General features: G+C 40.0%; 1 long non-coding RNA gene across 1 annotated transcript in view; it reads left to right on the top strand.

The window, feature by feature from the left end:
* The first annotated feature begins 658 nt into the window (after positions 1-658).
* LOC134295319 (uncharacterized) overlaps positions 659-19,456 on the top strand; it is a 174,120-nt gene continuing 155,322 nt past the window's right edge. Inside the window, exon 1 of the long non-coding RNA XR_010001861.1 lies at positions 659-1,559. This is a non-coding gene — a long non-coding RNA (uncharacterized LOC134295319). The remainder of the gene's footprint in view (positions 1,560-19,456) is intronic.

Here is a 19,456-nt window from a genome sequence, read left to right as displayed (position 1 = left end):
CTTGTCAATTGTCCAACAGCAGAACTCAGCCCAGAACGGCCGGGCCAATGCTGAATATGCTTCTCTCCCCAGAATTGCTCTAGAGCAGGAAATGTTATTTTTGTATTAGAAGCTCCCAGAATTTCACAAACAACAGAGGTTTGGAGAATTGTGGAATTGTAATGCAAACAATCATTTTTTGCAAGGGAATTCCTGTACCTAAGAGAGTTGTAAAGAAAATCTTACAAATTAGAAAATAGTTTTCTAGACATATGAACATTAGCATCTCTTTGTGCCTCCAGCCTTCTATTATTCCCCTTTTGTTTACTCTGTCATTGCTTTTTTATTCACATAGAAAAATGAAATATATTTGGAATTCCCATTGTCAATTATGCTTGCTTTTCCAAAAGTTGAATGTTCTTGCACCTGATGTTTAAAAACACCTGGACAAGAATAGCATGACTATTCACACATGCAAAAACATACTATTGGCTGGGCATCACATTGTCTACTATATATCATAAGAAGTTATCATGACACAAAGGAATTCAGGTTCAGATCATAACTTTCCTTGGGCATACAAGTCATTGAAAACACTGTGGAATGGGTCATTTGGAGCGCTCTGTGCCTTTAAGTAGCCTGTTGACTTATGGCAATCCCATGCATTTCATGGAGATTTCTAAGGCAAGGAATAGTCAGAGGTGGTTTAATTGCTCATTTCTCTCTAAATTATAGCCTACCTAATCTGGTATTAATTGATGGTCTCCTATCCAAGAACAAACCACTCTTATGGAGGAGTAAATAAGTTCTTTTGGATTCTGTGAACCTTCCTCCTGAGTAAATGCTTAATAATATTTCATTATACTCAAATACTGGAGATTATAACTTTTAAAAATTACACTGTTGACAAATATAAAAGACATGCAGTGTCTGCTACCTGAGATGTGTGATTTTTCAAAAACCATATAAAGCCATTTGTAAGTGAATTTGCACTCTGGGCCTAATTAACATGAGGGAGACAAGTCCTATGTGCACTACGTGGATTTCATTGACACATTCTTTCATGACCATTCCTAAGACCTAACTATGCTCTTCCTTGTGGTGGTTCAAGAAAGAAGAAAATGGACTGGCACTCATACTAGGCAGAAGTCTATTGCCTCTGTCAATATCTTTGCCTCCCTACTGTGCTGACCAGGGCAAACATTTAACCCAAAGAGACAGAGATCAACCCCAAACCTGCCCTGGCTTGACCCTTGAGGACAACAATAGCCACATATTTTCAAAAGCCTTCCCCTTAACTACACATTTACAATGATAATTAACTGGCTGTTTTAAAAGCCTTATTGAAATCCACACTGTGGCAAAGGAATGTCAGGAGCAAGGCAGCTGCTCTCAGGAATCTCAGACTTTGATTAGTATTTAGCCCCATTTCATTCCTCTTTGTCCACAGACTTATTCTGTCCATGCCAAATTCAAATGGATTGATTGACCTAGAAAAACATTCTTCACTTGCACAGAGATTACTTTCTCTGAGAAATGCAGTCTTCAAGTGAGTTCACTCTGAGAGGCTCTATTTTGAGGTAAGGATTGCATTTCTTTGACTTTGTAAAGTGCTTCATAAGTACTGAAGTACTGAAAAGACCCAAGATGCTAATTAGCAGGAGTCTATCTCTGTGTTTCTCTGTTCAGCAATGGCAGGCTTGTCAGTTATTATGACTTCAATTATGATTCTTTGGAAAGCTCCATGAGGGCCCCAGCTTAACTTTGCCAACAGAGACTGAAATAGTCCTCCACATTCCCCAGTCTAGGAAAAGCATAAGGGAGATGAATAGAAGTGTCTGTGAGATTTTTTTGATTTTTTTTTGGGGGGGGGGGGGCTTCCTTCCTACAAAGAGAGTAAGGAAGCTAGAATGTGATTTTTAATACTCATTCTATCTCTCGCTCTACTTCTCTGACTATCTATCTATCTACCATCTATCTATTTATTTGTTTATTTTAAATTACCTTTTCCACAAATGAGACTGAAGGCAGCTCACAAATGAATTAAAACAAGATACCTGCATTTAAAACTATGAGATGTTACATCAAAAAAGATAAAATTCTCCAAGTAATTAAAATAATCAATAGGGTTGTATTCTACCTCAGCTATTTAGTTCAGTATGGAGCCCCCAGTGGTGCAGCAGAATAAACCACTGAGCTGCTGAACTTGCTGACCGAAAGATCAATGGTTCAAATCCAGGGAGTGGGGTGAGCTCCTGCTGTTAGCACCAGCTTCTGCCAATCTAGCAGTTCAAAAACATGCAAATGTGAGTAGATCAATAGGTACCGCTTCGGTGGGAAGGTAATGGCACTCCATGCAGTCATGCCGGCCACATGACTCTGGAGGTATTTACTAAGCTCTTCAGCTTAGAAATGGAGACGACCACCAATCCCCAGAGTCGGACTCGGCTAAACCTAATGTCAAGGGGAAACCTTTACCTTCACCAGTATACTTAAGCAAACAATCTCTTCTAATCCAATTCTCCCCAACCTGATAGAAAAGTCATTCACCTATGCTCCAATTGTTGGCAGAAAGGATCTCCTCTCCATGCAGTTGATGCCCGATAAAGTGGGTTGGGGAACTATGACTGTGACAACAGAGTCACAATTGTGCCTAAGTAACATTTGTGGATAATGAACATTTATAGACCAGTAAATCTAGTTATGTTTACTTAATCAACTAAATATGTCCAAGGTTTATATGGAATGAGGTCAGACATTGTGAACTGAAGACAGAAAACTGTAGTTCTTTGTTTCTTTTAACTCAGAGGATGCAATCTGAAACATATTTGCAAGAGAGTAAGCCGGGCTTAATCAAACAGGATGTACATGTAAGTCTGTATAAGATTACACTGGCAATATTGCAACAATTATCTATATTTAACATTTTAACTATAGAAAAGAGGATCTTTGTGCAGCCTGGATCTTCGAAATATTTTGCCTAAAGCTCAAGGTACGTTCCAACCTACATTAATTGAGCACATCAACCTTACTCTAGATCAGTGGTTCTCAACCTGGCGTCCCCATATGTTTTTAGCCTAACAGCTGGTAAAATGGCAGGGATTTCTGGGAGTTGAAGGCCAAAACATCTGGGACCCCAGGTTGAGAAACATTGTTCTAGAGGAATTACCTCCAAGGCTCAAGTGAATTCACACAGGCTTTACAACTGATTATTGATTTATAAAATTCGCCTTTCATTTTTGTACATTTTTGGAAATGTTCCCTGACCTCTTCTGCCAATTTGGTATTGTTAGCAGTTCACCTACACTTGTGAATTGGATTTACAGAGACATCAAAATATGTGAATATTGTGTTCTGAATATCTCTTAAATGTTTGTTAAATTGGATGAAATATCTCTTAAATGTGTGTTGAATTGGATGAAGCTTCCAACCCAAGTTTTCTGTCCTGGCTGGATGCACATCTCATATGGCACAATAGTTGTTTGGGGTAGTTTAGGCAGGCAGATAGAGATGGGGTTGCAGGACCTTGGATAGCTCCAAGCAAACTTATTCTAAAAAGGCCTGGAGATCAATTGTTGGCTTTTATATGAATTGGGAAATATTTCTCATTCCAGATTCTGCCCCACTTATGAAGAGTACAGACTCAGAAAGAGGCAATTCTCTAGCATAAAGCATAACATCCCATCATCCTCCAACACTCCTGTTATATGGGTTACTGCCTGTGCTGGAAGCCTAAGATATTGTAGTAGTTAACTGCCATCAAGTTGATATGATGCGATCACCCTTTGCATTAAGAGCCACAGTGGCATAATGGGTTAAACCCTTGTGCCGGCTGGACTGCTGACCTGGAGGTTTGGTTGCCAACCTGAAGGTTGCCAGTTCAAATCCGCGAGACAGAGTGAGCTCCTGTCTGTTAGCTCTAGCTTGTGGGGACATGGGAAAAGCCTACCAGCAGGATGGTAACACATCCAGGTGTCCCCTGGGCAATGTCTCTGTAGATGGCCAATTCTCTCACACCAGAAGTGACTTGCAGTATGTTCTCAAGTTGCTGCTGACACGATTAAAAAAACCCCTTTGCATTAGATCCCTTGACTGCTTTCACCATTCCATTTGTTCTGAGATCATTTTCTGACTAAAACACCATGTAATTATTTGACTGTAAATGTCCCTTCCCTGCCCTCTTTAGCTTGCCCCCCCCAAAGTATTACAAAGTTTATTCATTTCATTTCTTGTTTTACTATGTCTAGCTTCTGCTGATTCATGCTTCTCATATTCCATTTCCTATAATGTGTATTATTCAGCTTTGGACTTTCCCTTCTGAGCATGTCAACACCTGAGCATTTTTTTAAAATTTAAGTAGCATCATAAGACACAGCGCAACCCATAGCTATCCCCTAGTAGTTTGTTAAGTGTCGTCTGATCTAGAAGTTTCATCTTGTGGAACTATCTTTTGTTTCATTTTGCATTGTCTCAACATAGGGTTTTCATGGTAAAAGACATTCAATTTGGGTTTGCTATGCCTCCTTATGTGTAGTCCTAACAAATATTAGCTATGGTGCCACTGTCTCTTGGAGGTCTTCCACCAGTGTCACTCACTCACACACACACACACACAACTGCTGCTGCTGCCTGATAGCTGTTTGGCACATTTAATCTAGTGTCTCAACAAAAGTCTGTCTCGGAAGATTCTACTAGGAGCACTGGTACCACTAACATTTCCTCTTGCCCCACATGAGCACACAGTGCTGCCACCACAGAGAGGTAATGTCATTGGTAGGGAGGCATGATTACTTTGATGTTACATGGCTGGCTCCTCAGAGAGGTCTTGCTCAAGGTACATTGGCCCCATTTTAGTGCCCTCTAGCTCAAACATACAACATAGATTTGGTTTCAAAGTGTACATGTTAGTTTGGTTTTATCATTTTCACCCAATCTGGTGTCTAGTCCTCCTCCTGCTGCTATATCAGGCTGTTACTCAGTTTTAGGTTAATGGCATCCAGTTAGCTGTGTAGCTGTGACAGTGGGTCAAAGCTGCCAGAAACACTGCAATCCATCTTTTTAAGCAGAATATTAAAATGTAATGATTCTTGCTTCACTGATTCCAGTAGAAATGTAATATGTTTTGTATTCTAACAGGACAAGAGATCCAACACATGGTCTGAAATTCATTTTTCACAGCTCACACATTTGTATATGGAACAATTGACTAAGTCAATGTAGAGGATTTGAAACAAAGCCATGACTAGAAATATATCTAGCAGGTGTGTGTTAAGACAGGCAGTATAGGCATTATACTGTCAGTAATAATGTTTAATTGTTTTCCAGCAGAGAGCAGTGCATGCACTTTTAAAAAAAAAGGTATTTTATAATTTAATATATTTAACATGACAGAATATCATTGTATCCATGCCCCCAAATGCTACATAACATTATGTATTGTTTTGGAAGTATTTCTGACACTTTTCTTCTGAATGAATTGCAGTAATTCATTATGGTAACCTTCAGTAACCTGCAGTGCAATTAAAGAAATATGGAAGAGTGCAATGACAATTGGAATGGATATGGATTTGGATTATGTGATTTTAATTTAGTTGTTTTCTTTGACTTTAATGTTGAGTTATTTTAATTAATTATTTTAATGTATTGTCTTTTTATGTGTTTATATTTATGGCATCAAATTTGTGCCTTTTTATAAGGCCACTCTGTGTCCCCTGCTGGGTGAGAAGGGCAGGATATAAATGTGGTAAAAAAAAATATATAGGAAGGAAAGAAAAAGAAAAATTCCCGCCCTCCCATTGGTTTCACATTCAAGTAGACATGACACTCTTCCTTTTCAAACAAGATTGCAGTTATCTCAATATGTTGTCAAAGGCCAGAATCACTGGGTTGTTGTGCATTTTCCAGGCTATATGGCCATGTTCCAGAAGCATTCTCTCCTGATGTTTCACCCACACCTATGGCAGGCTTAGTTTTCCAACAGACCTCACAACCTCTGAGGATGCCTGCCATAGATGTGGGCGAAATGTCAGGAGATAATACTTCTGGAACATGGCCATACAGCCCGGAAAATGCACAACAACTCAGTTATCTCAATAGTTTATATTCTTTCTGTGAAACTCATATCGTTTTTCTAAAAGTTGAATCCCAAATGTTCTTTTGGCGAGTTCTCAAAGGAGTATGAAGAGAATACAATCTGATCAGGAATTCTATGGTCATTTTTCAAATGTAGCTGCCAAAATAGTGAGTTTGATTTCCTAACTATAGTTAGTAGCTTCTGAGGTCTTTCTTAACAAGACCATTATTATTTTGATTATTAACCTTTTTTTCTTTTTTACCATCTAATTCTTCACAAGGATGGGACAACACACTAATTCAGGAGGATTAGGAAAGGACAGAAAAACTCAGAAAAGGCAATGTTATACTTACCGACATTTTAAACTAACAAAATAGTTCAAGGTGGACCCAGTTTTATATAGCCCAAATATTATTCCACAAAATGTAAAACAAATTGAGCTGTTTTTGCGATAATGAAAGTCCAAAATGCAATGAGAAAGTATCCGGCTCTACATCTATTTTTTTTCTCCAAACAACAGCCAAAAAAGTGATGAAATCACTTTGGAATGACCAAAGTGCAATTTCAGGTGATAACAACTTTGCATCTAAACATACAAATATATTAAGGTTAAAGATGTGCAAGTGTGGTTCTATACCAGTTTACTCAGAGTAAACTTCAGTGTATTCAATGGGGTTCAATATGCTGTAAATATGTTTAATATTGTTGTGTAAGATTTATATGCTCAATCATATACAGTAGAGTCTCATTTATCCAACGTTCTGGATTATCCAACACATTTTTGTAGTCAATGTTTTCAATGCATTGTGATATTTTGGTGCTAAATTCGTAAATACAATAATTACTACATAGCATTAATGTGTAATGAACTACTTTTTCTGTCAAATTTGTTGTATAACATGATGTTTTGATGCTTAATTTGTAAAATCGTAACCTATTTTGATGTTTAATAGGCTTTTTCTTAATTTCTCCTTATTATCCAATATATTCGCTTATTCAACGTTCTGCCGGCTCGTTTATGTTGGATAAGTGAGACTCTACTGTATTCCTAAATATTTTATTACTTATGGAGAGTACATCAAATTTCTTTGTTGCTACAGTGCCATAGTCAGTAGTGCAGCAGCAAATTTGCCAGTGACAATTGAGGGGTGGGACACAAAGCCTATCAACTCTATGTGTAGCCATCTCAAAGAAAACTAGGAATGAGTCTTAATGAGCCTTAGATCTGTGTATCCCCTCATTTCTCATTAGGAAAGTTGTTGAAGGATGTTTTTTGAAAGAGAGTTCGAAAAAAGATTTTGGAGAGTCTAGGACAGTGCCAAGGAAATAAAAGAAGGAAATCATCTTGTTTATTAGTCTGAATGACTTCGGCTGTTACTGTCTGATTACCAAAAGGGCCTCCAGTCGTACAATAAAACTAATGAGTCACTAATATTTGTTGGACTAATATTTGCAGATCCTTGGACAGTTGTTTTAAATGCCCCCTCCCATTTTAAAAAGAGGGGCATTTTTACTGATAGTCCATAGATGAGCAAATCCCAGAAGAATGAGCTGAAGAAAGGGGATTGTTCTTTCCTACTAAGTGCGGCTGCTAAACCAGGAAGATGTAGCTGATGCAAAACACTTGGACTTTGACTGAAATGGTCCAAGACTATGGGAACCCAGCAGAGCAGGAAAAACAGGGAGAGTGGCTGGGGAAGACTTAGCTCCATCTGTTGTTTCTGGCTCAGATGAAACTAGGTTTACAGTACAGACCAACTGATCATTCATCTACTGAGCTGCAAATCTGGACCAGTCCCAAAGAGTGCTAAGCAAGTGTTTTTTGTCATGCTGGAGAAAATAGGATGCAGCAAGATTCCTGACATAGATACTTTAGTTGTGCATTCCTCCATTGGTTGGTGTCAGATTAGAAATAGATGACTATTCTCATTCCTTCCAACTCTATAATTGTTTCCTTAGATGTTACTTCAAGTCAGTGTACTTGAAACTTCAGATACAATTTCAGTACCAATTATTCAGAATTGCAACAGTTTCATCAGCAACCCTTGAACTGCATAATTTTTTAGTAAATACAATACGACCCTCTCATCTGCGAGACTATTGCCTGCAGTTTCACCTATAGCTGTAAAAATATGTCCTCTCTAAAAATGTTCTAAGTCCTCCCAGCAATGGTATACTTCTGCTCCAGGTTGCCATAAAGTCCCCCGGAAGGCCTAGCAAATTCCTAGAGATAATACCTTTCTAGACATTTTCAAGTTTTCCAGAGCAACTCTACAGTAATTTCTGGTGAACATCATTCACTTCAATAGAGTTTGTTATTATCCACAGTATCCTGTTTCCACAGTATGTTCAAAAGTGACAATATGGTGCAAAACTGCTAATGGAGCAGTTGAATCAGGTTCTACAAAAAAAATTAAAAAGTAAAAGAAAACAATGGAAAATGTATGCAATACCTTCCCTGCCTTCCCTTGGTGCCCTAAATACGTTCTTATTTTGCTTAATGGCTAATGCAGCTCAGCTCCCAGTAGTAATCTGTTGCTGTCTCATTCCTACAATATACAAAACCAAATAGTAAATTGTTTCTGCAACATCTCCCAAACAAAGTGAAACAGCAATGCCAGTTTTGGTGGTAATATATAAACTGGTGTCTTCTCTGCTTTTTCCTGGGTGGTCTTGCTTCTATCCATATAGCGTGTGCATGAGCTAATAGGAAAAATAGCCTGTAACTAGTAGATAGCAATTTGTCAATATACATCTTAAAATATGAGTTCTTAAACCTTAACAAGGACATTTGTCTTAATAACTTCAATTAAACCAATTAAAATGGATTTTAGCAAAAGACCAGATATTTTGTAACCTAAGGAGCTCTCATTAAAAGGCAAAAATGTTAAACTAAGGTTATTGGACTTTGGACATATCATGAGAGAGCATAACACATTGGAAAAGATTATACCGCTTAGTAACATTGAAGGGCAATAAAAAAAGGAAGGGCAGAGTACTGATGTATTGACTCAACTCTGAATTTGCAAGCCTTGAGCAGTGATGTTGAGGAATAGGGTGCTTGGAGGTCTTTTATTCATAGGGTCACCAAAAGTCAAAACTGGCTTAATGGCAAATAATAACAAGCAACAAAAGTGAAACAGCCAGTGATGATTGTTCACTTCTCCATAACAGTCCACAGTGTCCTAAATTATTCAGGATCTTGATAGATCAAACAGAAAAATGCCATTTACTTCTCCCTGTCCTTGGAGATGTATGTGTGTAGATATCTATATATGTATATGTATATAGTGATAGCATACTAACTAAACAATTGCTGCCCTTTCATGATGCCCAGACTCTGGTGCATGTGATGGTCCCCTCACTCTGTCCCATGGCAAGATCAGTCCTAATGAAATAGAGCTCCATTTTCAGAAATAAGTGTTTCTTTACTTGGCTGCTGTTAGGAGAGCTATGAGAGTATCAGTCTATGAGCTCATAAAATAGGGACTTTAAAAGAGAGAATCAACAGAATCCCAGTCTTTCCTGTTTCCTGCCCAACAGCTCTACTACAGGGACTAACTGTTGCCCCGAACTGATTTCCTCCTGGCTTGTGGTAACATAATCCCTCTGTGCCTCTCCCCTCCCCATCCTAGCTGTCACTATAAGCTAATGGAGCAGGCTGGGCATTCCCATGAGGGGCTTCTCAAGTCTGTCTCTGCCAAACTAAACTTTCTAATAGATGTTGTTCTCAGCGCTCCTGATTCTGTTCAGTGAATCTCATGAATGCTTGCTGAGCAACAAATTTGACCCCAATTACATTAATATATTTCCTTGACAAATTAATGGCCAATGGGCTATTTACCATCTCCTTTGCCTTATTTATTCTTTCAAAGGGCTGCCAACAGCTTGTCAAGGGTCAAAGTGATTAGACACAGATACACTAAAAGACAAGCACTGGCGGTCTCTTCCCCATAATTTGTTCCCTAATTTAATATGAGCATTAAACAGGACTATTTCAATATTCAGTGTCAGACTTATTTCCTGTGGGTTGTGGCTGAATATTTTACAATTCACTGGCTCTTCAGCTTTGTTTGCTTTAATTTAGAGCTGATAAAAGCTGGATACACTATTTTAGAGTGTATCCTGGAAAAGAATTTTTTTTAAGTTCTTAGGAAATCTGTTTCACACCTCCAAAGAAATGAAGCTCAGTCTGTCTGGCAAACTGTGTTTCTCAAGTTTTAATGCATTTTGAAGAAAGGAAATTTACAAAATACATACATTTATAAAAAAAAATAGCAATATTAATCATTCTGTTCATTGTTATTTGACATCCAGTTCATTGTTATTTGACATTCAACTCATGGTGACACTCTGAACAAGAGATCTCAAAGAGCTGGTTATCAGAAGCCTGCTCAGGTCTTGTATGCTCTGTGGCCTCTTTGACTGAAACAATCCCTTTGTATTGTGGTCTTTCTCTCAGCATTATAATTATTATCTTTTCCAATGAGTAGTGACACTTTATGGTATGTCCATAGTGTAATCCTGGACAGTGAAAAAAGTGAATGTGAAGTAAATCAATTAATGTGAAATATATGGTAGTGTTGCAAGGCAGTTCTATGCATGCAATGGACCACTACAAATGAGCCCTGTAACAAATCAGGCCTGAATTCTCAATAGAAGTGAAATTGATTAAGCGTTCATAATTTGAACCTATCATGTGATGATGCAACTCACTGGAAAAGAAGACAGTGCTCCCTAAAGTTGAAAGCATTGAGAGGAAGACTGCATTACAGGTGGATTGAAACAATCAAGGACACTCACACCTTGATTTGGAATAACCGAGCAGAGCTGTTGATGAGTAGAGTTCTTAGAGGACTCTCAATCATAGAATAAGGACCTCGTCACACTGGGGTTTTTATTGCCCCTTTTTTCTTTTTAAGACTGGGCCTGCCAAATGCCATCAAACAACACTGGCTTGGCCCTGTTTCAATTCCTCCTCCATGACTGAGAGACAAATGAGTTTTGGGTAGCTCCGATGGAGCTGCCTGAATTTTTTTGCCTTTTCCTCAATATGATGGGGGAAAGGGCAAAGTGGCAACACACCCATATGATGGGAACAGGGCACTAACATGCCTTGTCCTGTCCCCACCATATGATGGGGGAAAGAGGGAGGGTGCATGGGGCATTATGAGACACCCCACACACTTGCCATTTCCCCGGCAACTGCTGGCAAAATGGCACATTGGGCCACGTGAAGGGGTCAGTAGGGATATAACCACACATAACCACAACAGCAATCATTATGCCCAAGATACTGTGCAGAACATAACCCCTACTATCATAGTACCACTTGGTTTCCCCTTCAGCTCCAAAAAGATTATCCATTGATTGCATTACATTTTGTTTTAATTCATATTGGGAGAAATGGGGAACATACATGAAATGAAATGAATTTGCAACTAGAAAAACCCAAGCAGAATGTAAAGAAACGACTGCCCTCTTTTGTTCTCTTTTCTTTAGCAATGTGTGCCAGATGCCACCCAGTTGGACTCCGAAAAGGAAGCATCTCTGTAGCCTCAATGATGAAACAGCCACAAGTGCTTTCTAGGACACTGACAATATATCACTTGCCTAGACAGTTGGCTTGCTCTCTTACTCACATAGGTGGTTTCCCTCAGGGCAGGATTATAGATATGTGGGCAGGGTGGTACAGGAAGCTTTCACTGCTATGTTTGTTTTGTACAATGTGGGGAAATTTTCTTCCTCCAGGGCTCTGACCCAAGCACCATTTACCAAGACTAAATTCATTAAAGCGGGTGGTGGGGAGAATATATATATATATATATGTGATTATACTGATTCAAACATGACGTGACACCTTTGAAACCTCCTTATTTAAAAAAACAGCAGCAGTGATGCACTAGTAGAATTAAGATACAGGTCACAGACAGGAATGGGGGAGTTGGTAACCCCCTTCCCCTTTCTCCTGTGCTGTTTTGTTCCCCAAAAGACCAATAAATAAAATTTAAAAATACATATAACATTTTGTATCCTTTTCAACAACCTTTCTGTATGTTAAAAATAAGAAAAATAGCATTGTATAATGTTAGTAGTGTAGAAAATGCCATTTCAAAATTAAAAGACTTTTTATTCATGATCCAGAAGGATGTATGTATAGAATGGGTTCAGGATACAACTGTTGGCATGATCCCATGAGGAGAACTTGGTGTCCTAGCACGCTGCCTCCTCGGAGCCCACCAGACGCTATCACATGACGTATGGCAACTTCCGGCGGTCTCTGTGGAGGAAGCATTCTGATAGTATGGTAGGATGTTTCCCTCAGAACATGGGAGGCTTCCCATGCTCCGTAGGGAACAATAGGGCCAGCATAAGGGGAAGCTGTGTGGCAACACTTCTCCACATGTGATGGGGAAGTGATACTGTGGGTGAGGTGGGGTGCAGGATGTCTGGATTGCTCCACTGCCCTGCAGAATCTGCATTGCTGCAATATATGATGTTTCAAATTTACAGTGTTTCCCCAGAAATGAACAAACGGGTAACTGTCTCACCCAAATGCATAGTTTATGTAGCTGAACAAATTGGGAGAGCAAGGAGGAAGAGGCAAGGACTGAGCATGAAGTGATTTTAGACCTCATAACATTGATGAAGGGCAGCAGGGCAGATTCGCCAGTCTCTGTTGTGAATCTGTGAGGCAGCAGAATAATCCGGGTGTCCTGCACCCGCTTCACCCACCTTACCCTCACCTCATCCCACTAGGTGAAGCATCGCTGCCTGCCTTCCCCTCATTGTTCCCTATGCTGGCACTGCCTCCTGTAACATTTGTACCTCTCTTCAGGCATGGAGCCCCACTGGAAGTAGATCAATGTCATGTGATGGGATCCAGTGGGCTCCGTATCTAAAGGGAGGTACAAGTGTCGTAGGACGGGCAATTTTGCCTGTCTGATGAAGTCCAAAATGAGGTTGTTTGGAGTCATGACATAGAAAGAGTAAGAAAAGCAGACTTGACTACCTGTTTAAGTTGATGGAGTGGGTAAGGTGAGAAAGACAGTATTGTCTTGGCATTTTTGGGGGGGAGGGGGAGCTATGGGAAGCGTATTATGGGAAGAAACATAAACCTTACCATTGTTTAGAAATAGTGGCTTCCTTTTCTTAGAAGGGAGCATGAACGGGAGAAAGAAATTTGAATCTTGGGATTTGGTGTGGCTGGAAGTGGCTTCTTCTATTTCCTTAACTCCAGGGCGAGTAGATGGAATCTACTTTTTTCAGTTATCAAGCCTGCTCAAGAGGTCACAGCAGGAGATATGTTGCCTCTTTATTTTCTGATGAGCTTTCTCCACTTGGGAAGCCTCTTGGTGAATGTATAGTAGAAGGACACAGTCTTATCAATTGCTCTCTGAAGAGGAACTGTTGTTTAATAGTAAGTCAGCTCTCCCACCCAAGCCCTCCTTGCACCAAAGTTGCTGCTTTTTCTGGTCCTTATGGAGAGCATTGTATATTTTTCTAGCCTAGAAAAGGTACTCTACAGATTCAAATAGATTCAATAGATTCAGATTGCAGGAAAAAGAAATTCCACCTAAACATTAGGAAGAACTTAGGTAAAGCTGTTCAACAGTGGGCTATGCTGCCTTGGAGTTTGGTGGACTCTCCTTCTCTGGAGATTTTAAATAGAGACTGAATGGCCATCTGTCAGGAATGCTTTGATTGCATAATCCTGCATGGCAGAATGTGGTTAGACTGCATGGTTTCTGTCATTCTATAAAGTAGGGGGTCCTCAAACTTTTTAAGCAGAGGCAGGTTCACTCAGGCTGTTGGGGGAGGCAGACTATAGTTTGAAAAAAAACATGAAAGAATTCCTATGCACATTGCACATATCTTATTTGTAGTGCAAAAAATATATATGGAAGAACAAAAATATTTAAAATGAAGAACAATTTTAAGCAACATAAACTTACCAGTATTTCAGTGGAAGGTGTGGGCCTGCTTTTGGCTAAGTTAATTAGGACTATTGCTGTTGTGTGCCTTCAAGTCATTTCAGTTTAGGTCAGGGCCCAGATAAAGGACCCTGGAGGGCCGTATCCGACCCGTGGGCCTTGATTTGGGGACCCCTGCTATAAAGTATAAATAGATATCCTTCTGATAGAGATATATTAAGGGGGTGGGGGGAATAAGACCTGAGTAGGGCAAAGTTTGATTTCCTATTGAGGGATTTAGAAAGGAGAAGGAAATAAAATTATGTTACCCTAACAAGCATCTGGTAGTGCAGTATTGAATCTCGGCCAGTGTTTCCTCTTTTTTCTAAAACATATTGTTGGTTTGTAATAAACACACAATATGCTTTGGGTTCTGAACTAGACTTATCTTGTGAGAGTGGAGTTGGGGACATTTTCCTTTAAGAGCATAATTCCATTGGGAAATTCTGGACGGGGTGGGGGGGCACAGGAAGGGGATAAATGAAGAATATATTTTTTCAGTCTTACTCACACCTATTTAAAGACTAATTAAGAGAAGCTGCATGTGACTTCTGTTCCATAATTCTGTGAATTTGCCTTTTGTGTGGCTGTTTAACTTATAAACTTCAGTAAATCCAGTGGTTTTGTTTAATAAATAGCTTTCCTGCTTAATTTGTTTTGCTGCCGTTATATATTTTCTAGCACTGGCTCTCTGAGCTGAATGCTGGCAGGCTGCCATTTTAATCATGCAGTGCCACCAAAAACAGTGAAGCAAATTTGTAATGATTTTATCAGCCCTCCTGTGGCACTGCATGTTGAAACATTCAAAGGGAACTGAATTAATGGAGATTTTTTTTAAAAAAAAATTAGAGGCAGCCAAACAGACTGACAGTCCTGCTTAGCACATGTTCACTGATGGGCCTTAAGTTACTGACAAGAATGTTTCCCAATATTAGGCCAGCTCCTTGTCCTCATGTTCTAAAATCCAAAATGTCTGCTCCAAAAAAGACCAGCGTATGTTATCTTTATATGGAATCTACAGCTAATAAGTTTATGGTGCTGCTTGAGTTAGAGCAGTGGTTCTCAACCTGTGGGTCCCAAGGTGTTTTGGCCTCCAACTCCCAGAAATCCTAACAGCTGGTAAAGAGGCTAGGATTTCTGGGAATTGTAAGCCAAAACACTTGGGGGGCCACAGGTTGAGAACCACTGAGTTAGAGCAACTACCAGGGCAACCTAGGCACTATTCTAAGCTCTAGTAAATTGTCACTAAGCCATGTACAATGGTTCATTTTTTAAAATGAAAAATCAATGCAGCTAAGAACCTGTGTAAAGTTAATAGTAGTATCCTATCACCCAAGATCAATTCCTACCTGACCCATAAATTAAAAAAAAAACTGAACTCATCTCAAATCCAGCATGGACAGTCCACACAATATATTTTGACTTCCACATAGTTTCCTAGGTTTAGCCAGAATATCCTGTCCCTTCATAGCCATCTGGAGAGCTTGGTTGAGTCTGTTTCAGCCCAATCTACCAAACAGATGCTACTACTACCACCTTTCCCTGCCCTGGTCATCATGGTCACATTTGCTGATGTTGGAATGGAGTTCTTGCACAACCAGCAACATGGAGGGAGTTGCTCTATCAATTTCTTGCTAATCATGCAGGTTCCCCATTCCAACATCAGCAACAGAAAACAGCCAGGTGCTCGTAGGGAGCTTCATGGCTGATGGTGAGTAGTGGTGGCACATAAGGACAAGAGGGTGGGCCAGCAAGGAAAAAGGCTGGCTCATCTTGACACATGGCCCCCAGCTATAGCAGGGCAGCAAAAATAACCAAGATTAATCTGTCCCCTGTATACACAGCCTTAGTGTAAATTACCTGATCAGGTTGTTGGGAGGATAAAGTGGGGAAGATGAGAGCCATGTATGCCATCTTGAATCTGCTGCAGGTAGAGCAGGATATAAAAGTAACAAATAGTATAAATAAAATAAAATAAAATCCATCACAAATGCAGTTGCTTCAATTCATGAAGAAAAATTTGCACATGAGGTAAGAGAATATTTCCTTATAGATACGTAAAAATATTTTTGGATCCAAAGTGCACAACCATGAACGGAATGTGAAAAGGTTGTTAGGCTGGCTTGGTGTTATAGGCTGAATTGTTATATGCTGAATCCAAGAAAGGGAGCCTCCAAATGTCTTGCATTCCTGTGACATCGAAGGAACGCATTTGTTAAGAATGACAGCACCTGCTGAGGCAGTGTCAATACAAGCTTATACTGAATCTAGATAAATCGGCGGGATGACTTGGCAGTTCTGTCATTCTACATTAAATGTTCCAGCTACTGCAGATGTGAAAATCTTTTGAGGCATCTCAGACTGGGCTTGTCTCAAATAGTCTTGCTTTAACTTTTAGGTATGTCTACTAATGACCAACCTCAGACACCCAGAAAAGGAAATATAGGTGTGCCCCATGCCTTACCCAAGTCAGTGGCACAGAAAGTCCCAGCTTAGCTACTGTCTGAAAAGTCTGTACATTAGTGTGATGTCTGCAAAGCAAATTCAAGCACATCTGACTGACTATGTAGCAACCTGAGTGGCTTATTCAAGACTTTGAAGGGAATACAGAATTTGCTTCCACCGGTTGACTGCCAATTTGTACATCCTTAAAAGAAATTAGAGAAATTCATTGAGGCTAAACCTATGAATGAGTATTAGTCATGATGTCTTTACGTATCATCTGCCGGTATATATTAAACCTCTTACACAATAGGGCTTGCTTGGGAATGTAATTGTGCGTGTGCAATTTTGATATATGAAGTTTGAGTTCTGGGGCTAGCCCGGGGGGGGGGGGGAGTTCCCTAAGTCTGACTTCCAAAATATGATCAGCTGAGGAATCTATAATACATAATGCTTTCAGGGTCAGGTTTTTGCCCAAAGGACGACTGGGGAGGATGTCACAGGTAGACACCTGCCTCAGCTAAGACCTGCACCAGGTTACTCTTTTCCAAGCCTCCAGAAAGTCAAAAAGGGAGAGAAAACCTCAATATCAGCCTCAAGAGCAGCCTCCTTTCCGTCTTCCAGACCTCAGAACTTAAATGGAATATCCAGCCATGTCTCAGTAGGTACTGGAGAACAATGTTGTTGCTGTGTGTCCAGAACATGGTTGAACGTTTCCACACTAAACTCCTCTCTTCACTGGTCCTTAATGGCCATGTCAGTGGGCCCCAGCAAGAAATTGGACAAGGTTTCTATCTATGCAGCATCTAAAAGTTTGACTCTAGTGAGTTGACTATCATTTTTTTTAATTTCCATTATTTGAAATGTATTTGTTGTACAATGCTTTTGACACGAAATAAATAAATATCATATTCTGTTTTTGGTATGTTGCTGACAACTCATGATTTTACTGAATTTGGCAGTCTGGAAAGATTTAAATATCATTTCCAGCTCAAAAAGTATAGCTGGGCCAGTGAAGTCTACCATAAACAAAATATGTATTCTCTCTGTTTGCTAGGTCTAACATCTGTAACAAAACAGAGAAAAAGATACAAAACCTACAATATGTAACTGATTATAGATAAAATCAGTTCTAAAAGCCAACATTCCATGAAGAGTCAGGGTTATGTTGTGGAAAATTTATTGTCTTCCATCTTTTGCTCGCATGTTTTCACTATTATTTGTTTTGGAATATTGTAACCCATCCTGCGTTTTCAGAGACAATGGAAGTCTCTGAAAGCATCTGAATAAATTCACACATAATGTGAGGTTTGTAGTAAAGCAACTTCTGAGACTTCCCAATGGGGATCCCAGAAGAACTAAACTTCTTGCATTGCTGAAACTTGGCTTTCATCTATTGATCCATATATTTTTCAAATTGGTTCTGGCTCAAACCTTAAGGCTAGGGAGCCACCTACACTGACCATTTAATGCAGTTTCAAACTGATATTGTAGAAAGTGATTTTGCTGCACAGATCATTACACTGGAAATCTTGGAACCAGTTTGAGTGCAGATGGTGATGGCACAAACCACAGAGCACTGGTGCTCATTAACGGCTTTCTTTCGCACATTTTTCTGAGAGTTTGTTGTCTGGCCACCTCCATTTGAAACTAGCTAGCTTCAAGGTGCATTAAATGGTCAGTGTAGATGGAGCATATGCTTGGAGCACAGATGGGCATTTTTTATAGTAAGAGTTTGGCAGGCTATCACAAATCTTGCCATTTTTACAACACAGTTAATCAATTTGATTTGGGCACACTGGCATTTTTAATCAATACAAACAGTGATGATGATGCAAGTACATCTTTTTGGCAAGTATAAGAACATTCACATTCTTTGCTTGTATTGCTGATTTATTGAGTTATATTTGTGGGAGGAAAATGACAAAAGTCATTAAATTGGTATATGTTATATCATATGGTTTTATGATTGTTTCAAGCCTGTCAAGGACAGAACGCCACAAGATTCAAAGTAACAGAGTTTATTAGATTACAGAACTCAAAAATGCCTGTAAAACACAAGGGCCAGGCAGTTTTTGCCTTTAGGAGCAAAAAGGGGCAAAAGTAAATGTTCAAAAGATAAACCGGATTAAACCGGAGTTTAATCCGGGTAAAAACAAACTGCTTACTTCAGCCTGGGTGTAAACGAAACGAAAGCCAAGGAACAAAAGATACAAAGAATGCAACTAATTGGCAGCAGATTCCTCTCTGCTGCCAACACTGTGCTTAGAGTAACTTGCGTCGCTCCCCCACACACACAGCAGACAGGATCTCCAACACGAGTAAATCAGCCAAGGATTGTAGCAGTTGAGTAGACCAGTTCCGTTCCGTAGATCAAAGCCAGAAGCAGACGTTTGTAGTTTTTCCAAGTCCAAGAAGGGGGGAAGACAAGCCGTGGTCAGTTCAGTCCGAGTTCTCAAAGCAGGAGATGGCGTCCGTCAAGAAGACGACGGAGGGTCAAGCTAATAAGAGTAAGCACAGGTTTGCACAAACAAATGCCCACACAATCCCTCCCGCCGTCTGACCCTGGATTCCAATCAACTTACGTCACAGCACAGGAAAGCACACAAGTCTTCAGGGAAGCGTCCCACACACACACGGATCCCAAGCGTTTGCCCAGATTACCTTGCCCAACGCAATTTGCAATTGCTCCCAAGCCCCATTTTATGCCAGTTACAAATCTTCATCACTGTCAGCTGTCCTCCTTAACCCGGGCGTTTCCTCATCACTTTCCTCGTCAGAGCTGGAACACCTCTGACTACGCCCAACAGCATCTCCAGCTGTGGATCCCGTCCCATCCCTCCAGCTAAACCATGGGTCTAATCCTGAAGGTCCCCATTCATCTTCTGTCCCATCATGGCCAGTGGCACCCACTTCCTCCCTTACCCGAGTCCAATCCATCTCATCCTCCTCTGAGCTAACCAGCCCCTCCTCCATTCTCTCCGTAAAC

This window comes from Anolis carolinensis, chromosome 1 (assembly GCF_035594765.1).
Source record: "Anolis carolinensis isolate JA03-04 chromosome 1, rAnoCar3.1.pri, whole genome shotgun sequence".
NCBI lineage: Eukaryota > Metazoa > Chordata > Lepidosauria > Squamata > Dactyloidae > Anolis > Anolis carolinensis.
Note: the sequence above shows the minus strand (reverse complement) of the source record. Positions and strands in the feature narration are given on the sequence as shown.